The following is a 5,218-nucleotide window of genomic DNA, read 5'->3' as shown; positions in this document are numbered from 1 at the left end:
CTCTCTCTCTCTCTCTCTCTCTCTCTCTCTCTCTCTCTCTCTCTCTCGGTTTGAAGCCTGCAGCCTTGAAGCCTCACACCCCTCAGATAATGGCGTTCAGTAGTTTTTCACTCTCAAATGCTCTTGAGACACTCATTTCCTCTTGGTTTTCCCTGTTTCTCTCACTGACAGGGAGAACTGTAGGAAGTACTTAGCCAGTACTTGGCCAGGAACCTGCTCATCTCTGGGAGCTTCCTGGCCTGGGCTACAAATGTGTCTGCCTAAGGACCCCAGGTCCTGCCCTCCTTCACTGCAGCTGAGGCCCATTAGCTCAAAGCCTGCCAAAGCCAAAGGCAAATTTTTACATGTCCAATTATCATAAAAATAGCCCAAACAAGCAGCTTTTCGGTCACTTGGAGCCTTTCTATTTTACACAGCTTGCAAGAATTCAGCATCTGCTGGCCATTGACACAAACCGCAGGGTTCTGTGTCTCAGTTCCTGAGCTGCATGCAAGACCCTGTGGAGTTCTTTGACCAAAGACTCTTCTGTGGGCTGGGTGGTATTGCCTGGCTGGGTACATGGCTCTTTCTGACTCTCTCTTCCCTTGGGGTCCCCTAGCCCTTGTCATTCGAGGGAGGGAGCAGTAGACTTCATGCGGTAAGGACTGTTTCCGGTTTAACCTTGACCAAGTACCAGTCAGTTACTGTTGATGGCTGTCATGCTCATACCTTCCCTTGTTTGGTTCTCAAACTTTCAGAACCAAGTGCAACCACATCATATGCTGTACCCTGCACAGTGGCCCTCAGCACTAGAAGATTTAATGGTGTGAGCTGCAGAGCAGTGGCTGGCATGAAACCAGTATAAAGTCCACCATAAGGACAAGATAGAAAGGCCAGGACACCATTTGGCATCATATTGCAGATACAGATGCCAAACCCACCACGGCTGGGTGATTATTTCTGGAGCATCTGCTACCATAGCGCATGACTCATGTGCTTTGACCATCAAGATGCCACAGGAAAAGACTAAAGACCACATTATCCAGCCCTGTGACTTCCCCACATTTGCAGACACTACAGCTGAGTGTTAAAGGAGTTGTCCTAGTTTTGTGGGATCACATCACATCGTATTTGTGATTCAGGCTATGTGGTGTGAGGCAAGGACAGGAAGAACCACACAGAGCGGCTCTGCTACCCCTCAGACTGCTCTCTTCTTGCCTACAGAACTGCATCAAGAGTCAAGTGCTGCCCTCTCGTGGTTGGTATTGCCGCTGTACCAGAGATGTCCAGGATCTCAACTTTTTCATGAGGCATTATATATACTTTGATTTTTTTTTAATTTTATAAGAGATTTTTTTTTGAAAAAAAAAATCAATACTCAGATTTTATGGAAGCCTAAATGCCTGTTGGTGGTGCCAAGTTTCAGTTTTCTGTTGGCTACCATGTCTTCTGTGGCTTTCTCAGATCCATGTCTTTACTTTCCCTGATAAAATGAATACACTGGAATATCCGTGTCAGTGTATTAGATAAATCCGAGGTCAATTCTGTAAGCTTCTTACTGCACTGACAGTAGAAGTACTGATCTGAAAAAGAAGTGAACCCAGACACTGTTGCACATGCCAGCACGATTTTGCTGACAGGACCCTGGTATAGCTGTCTGCTATGAGGCTATGCCAGTGCCTGGCAAATACAGAAGTGGATGCTCACAGTCAGCTATTGGATTGAACACAGGGTCCCTAATAAAGGAGCTAGAGAAAATACCCAAGGAGATGAAGGGGTCTGCAATCCTATAGGAGAAACAACAGTATTAATTAACCAGTACCCCCTAGAGTTGTGTCTCTAGCTGCATATGTAGCAGAGGATGGCGCAGTCGGCCATCAATGGGAGGAGAGGCCCTTGGTCTTGTGAAGATTATATGCCCCAGCACAGGGGAATGGCAGGGGCAGGAAGCGGGAGTGGGTGGGTTGGGCAGGGCAGGGTGGGGTATAGGGGACTTTCGGGATAGCATTTGAAATATACATGAAGAAAATATCTAATTAAAAAAAGGTGAAAAAAAAAAAAAAAGAGAAGTGAACACCTGAAGTTCCGACAGCACCTGAGTCGGGGTGTGTCCTGTCCCAGCTTCCTCTAGGCGTCTGGAGGCTGCATGTGCTTAGCTACCTCTGTCTACGGGACAAGCTCCCAACAGCAATTTCTGGGCTCCTAACTTCACTGTTTCTGGAGGGAAAGTACATTCTTTTCTCAGGTCCACTGCCTCTCCTGAACTGTGACTCTCAAGGAACAAGAACATTAGGATAGAGGAGAAATGGGCACACCTCCTCTCAGCTCAGTAGCCATGACTCTAACTCCCAATAGCAGGCCCCACCGCTGCTGGTCCTGGTGAGAGTTCTCAGCAGGCCAGACCTGCTGCTCCCTTCTGGGTCAAGCTGCAGTGACAGTGAGCAGCACATTATCTCCTTGCAGGTAGGTCCTAGGAGTGTCTGTAGCTGGCCTAGCTGTCACACTCAAAAACTTTCAGTCTCTCTTCTTCAAATCCTTTCAGTGCAAAAACATATGGCACTGTCTTCTCATATATCCTTGGGCCCAGCTCTCACTTGAAACTTTCCCCCCATAAACTCACTTTTAAAACCAAACAGGGCCTTTTCTTACAGGCTGGGGTCTCGTTGGTTTAATTTGAATCATAGGCACATACCTAAACCATTCTCAACCCCTACCAAGTTCCTTAAAAGATTTCCTGTCGTGCCCACGAGAAGATGCCTCCTATTGCTAGGCTTAGCCGCATTGTCAGACAAGATTTTACATCCCCTGTGAACAACAAGCTATAAAAGTATACAGTTCCCCCTTGGCTGTCTCCTATGTGGTTTGCCTGTCTCTGTTCGACTTCAATAAATTTCTTTTACATGTCCCCAAGAAAAATTTCCAAACCTCTTATTCTCCCCCTTAATTGCTATTTCCAATTCCCTCAACAGACACCCCCACTTCTGACTTGGAAAGAGTGAGAAGACGGCCAGAAAGGAACACTCTCCTGCCTCTACACTGCTGAGTCATGACACCACTCTCTCCACCCTCTTCCCACTTGTGTTCCTTCTATCTATTCCCCTGCGCAGACCCTAAAGCATCGTCAGCCCCCACTCCCAACTCTAACGTTTTCTGTAGTGTGTTTTGCTACTTTCATCTCCTCGGGGATCACCTGGCTTGTGTTTTAAGCTCTAGGCATGCGTGTACTGCCAAACGGTGGCCCAAGAATTGCCCTTTTATCTTTTTGAGGTATGGTCTCAGTAAGTTACTCAAGTTAGTCTTGAACTCACTATCTATCCCAGGCTGGCCTCAAACTCATGGTCTTCCTACCTCAGCTTTCCAGGTAGCTGTAATTACAGACCCAGCTTCCTCATCTTTTCCCTTGTTTATAAATGTTCTTCTCTTCCTTTGCATTTTAATTGTATTCTTCATTCATGCAAAAAGGTCACTCTTCAATGCCCATTCCCTTTCCTTTCTTTCTTTTTATTTTCTTTCAGGGGAGAGCTCTAAAGCAGTCCCCCACGACCACAAATTATGCAGTTGAGTTTCCCACATTTGGGGAAATTGCAGGGGTCAGCACATCCGGAGTGCAATGGATAAGCCTCACCCCAGGAAAACCACCTTTGAGATCACGGTACCTTCCCTGCCAGGTAAGTATGTCCATTCCCTTTTCAACTCATTATAATCTGATTTCTATTTTCAGCTCTCTTGCAAACTTCCTCTCCCTTCTATGACATTGTGGATGAAATCCCACAGGCTTATTTTTATCTTTCTGTACTTGACCCTTTTGTAGTAGTTGATGACTGCTCCTTTCTTCTCTATATATCCTGAGTGTCTTTTCAGTCCTTTTCTGGGCTTGGCTTGAGAGCCTAGAACAGGAAAGGCAGGCACAAGACATATGAGGAGCTCCTGCAGCCAAGTTTAGCAAAAACAGTGTTTTGTACCAAGTGGCCTGCACACTGTGAGTGAAATAGAGAATGGGACAGACCATCAAATAATCCAGAGTCCAGGAACTGCGATTTGGGAGTGGACATATCCAAAACAGTTTGTATTCATTGCCCTTAAACCAGATTAGGGTTGTGTCTCATAAGGGACCAAGAACAGACTGGCAATTTTGTGTCACTATAGTTCTCTGTGCCTAACATTTGCCTGTGGCCATGATAGTTTTCAAAGGGAAGGAGTACTGTATAGGGGACTCATATGGTGCCCCTGATCTTAGAGTTTCTGGTTCTGTAGGTCTGGAGATTCTATATGGTAGAAGTTATATATCTGATTCAGCTAAGTGCTGAACTCAGAGAATCATTGCTTTTGTAGTTGGGGAAATTTGGTTTGTTGTATGATTTTATAAGAATGTATAAGATTTAGTAAGAATTTATCTTATAATTTATATTTGTAGTATAAAGCTAGTTTAACCAGATATGAAAATTGATGTCTTGTTTTCTCTTATAAAGGATCTTATGACATATTCAACCTGAAAGCCATTGTTCTGCCCATATTTCCACTTCAGACTCCCACATCAGACCCTGGACTGTTCTTACAGCCTCATCTCTTCCACTCACAGTGTGCACATCTCACCTCTAATGTGACCACAGTGGGGCAAACACACCCGTGAATTTTGAGCCTCATTTTTGCTTAGCGTACCCCCACATCCTACTCACATATCCTTACTTCCTGAAGCCTCTCTTTAACTTGAGTTCTTTGTTTTTCAGTTCAGCTGCCTACCCTATTTTGTAAGTGGCCAGCTCAAAGAATTAATCCTGAAAGAAAACCTAGCCCACATAGAGAAATAGAGAGAGCCCCGCCCTCTCTGGGAGAGTGAAACAGAAAACAGGTCTGGCACAAGGCGTCTGTTCCCTGGTGTGAGGCCTGGTGTTCCAGTAGTCTCCTTGACTCTCTGAATGTTTTATGTTTCATTTTGGATCATCTTAGCCTACATTTGAGGTCCATGAAGTGTTTCTTCTGTACCCTCAGGTTTCCCATTGAGCCCTTCTACTTAATTTTTCAATGAAGTTATTGAATTTTCCATTCCAGGATTTTTGCTTGACTCTTTTGGTGATTTTGTTTCTTCTTTCTTTTCTTTCTTCTTTCTTCTTTCTTCTTTCTTCTTTCTTCTTTCTTCTTTCTTCTTTCTTCTTTCTTTCTTTCTTTCTTTCTTTCCTTCTTCCTTTCTTTCTTTTTTTTGGTTTTTCGAGACAGGGTTTCTCTGTGTAGCCCTGGCTGT

General features: G+C 44.7%; 1 protein-coding gene and 1 non-coding gene across 4 annotated transcripts in view; both read right to left on the bottom strand.

Annotated features, from left to right (window-relative positions):
* The window catches only part of Dnajc5b (DnaJ heat shock protein family (Hsp40) member C5 beta), an 86,163-nt gene that overhangs the window by 31,406 nt on the left and 49,539 nt on the right, over positions 1–5,218 (bottom strand). The gene's annotated exons all lie outside the window — the stretch shown is intronic.
* Positions 3,492–3,655, bottom strand: LOC115063876. The gene has a single exon (XR_003843745.1). It is a non-coding gene; the product is annotated as a U1 spliceosomal RNA (small nuclear RNA).

The sequence above is a fragment of the Mus pahari genome, chromosome 4, assembly GCF_900095145.1.
Source record: "Mus pahari chromosome 4, PAHARI_EIJ_v1.1, whole genome shotgun sequence".
Classification (NCBI taxonomy): Eukaryota; Metazoa; Chordata; class Mammalia; order Rodentia; family Muridae; genus Mus; species Mus pahari.
Note: the sequence above shows the minus strand (reverse complement) of the source record. Positions and strands in the feature narration are given on the sequence as shown.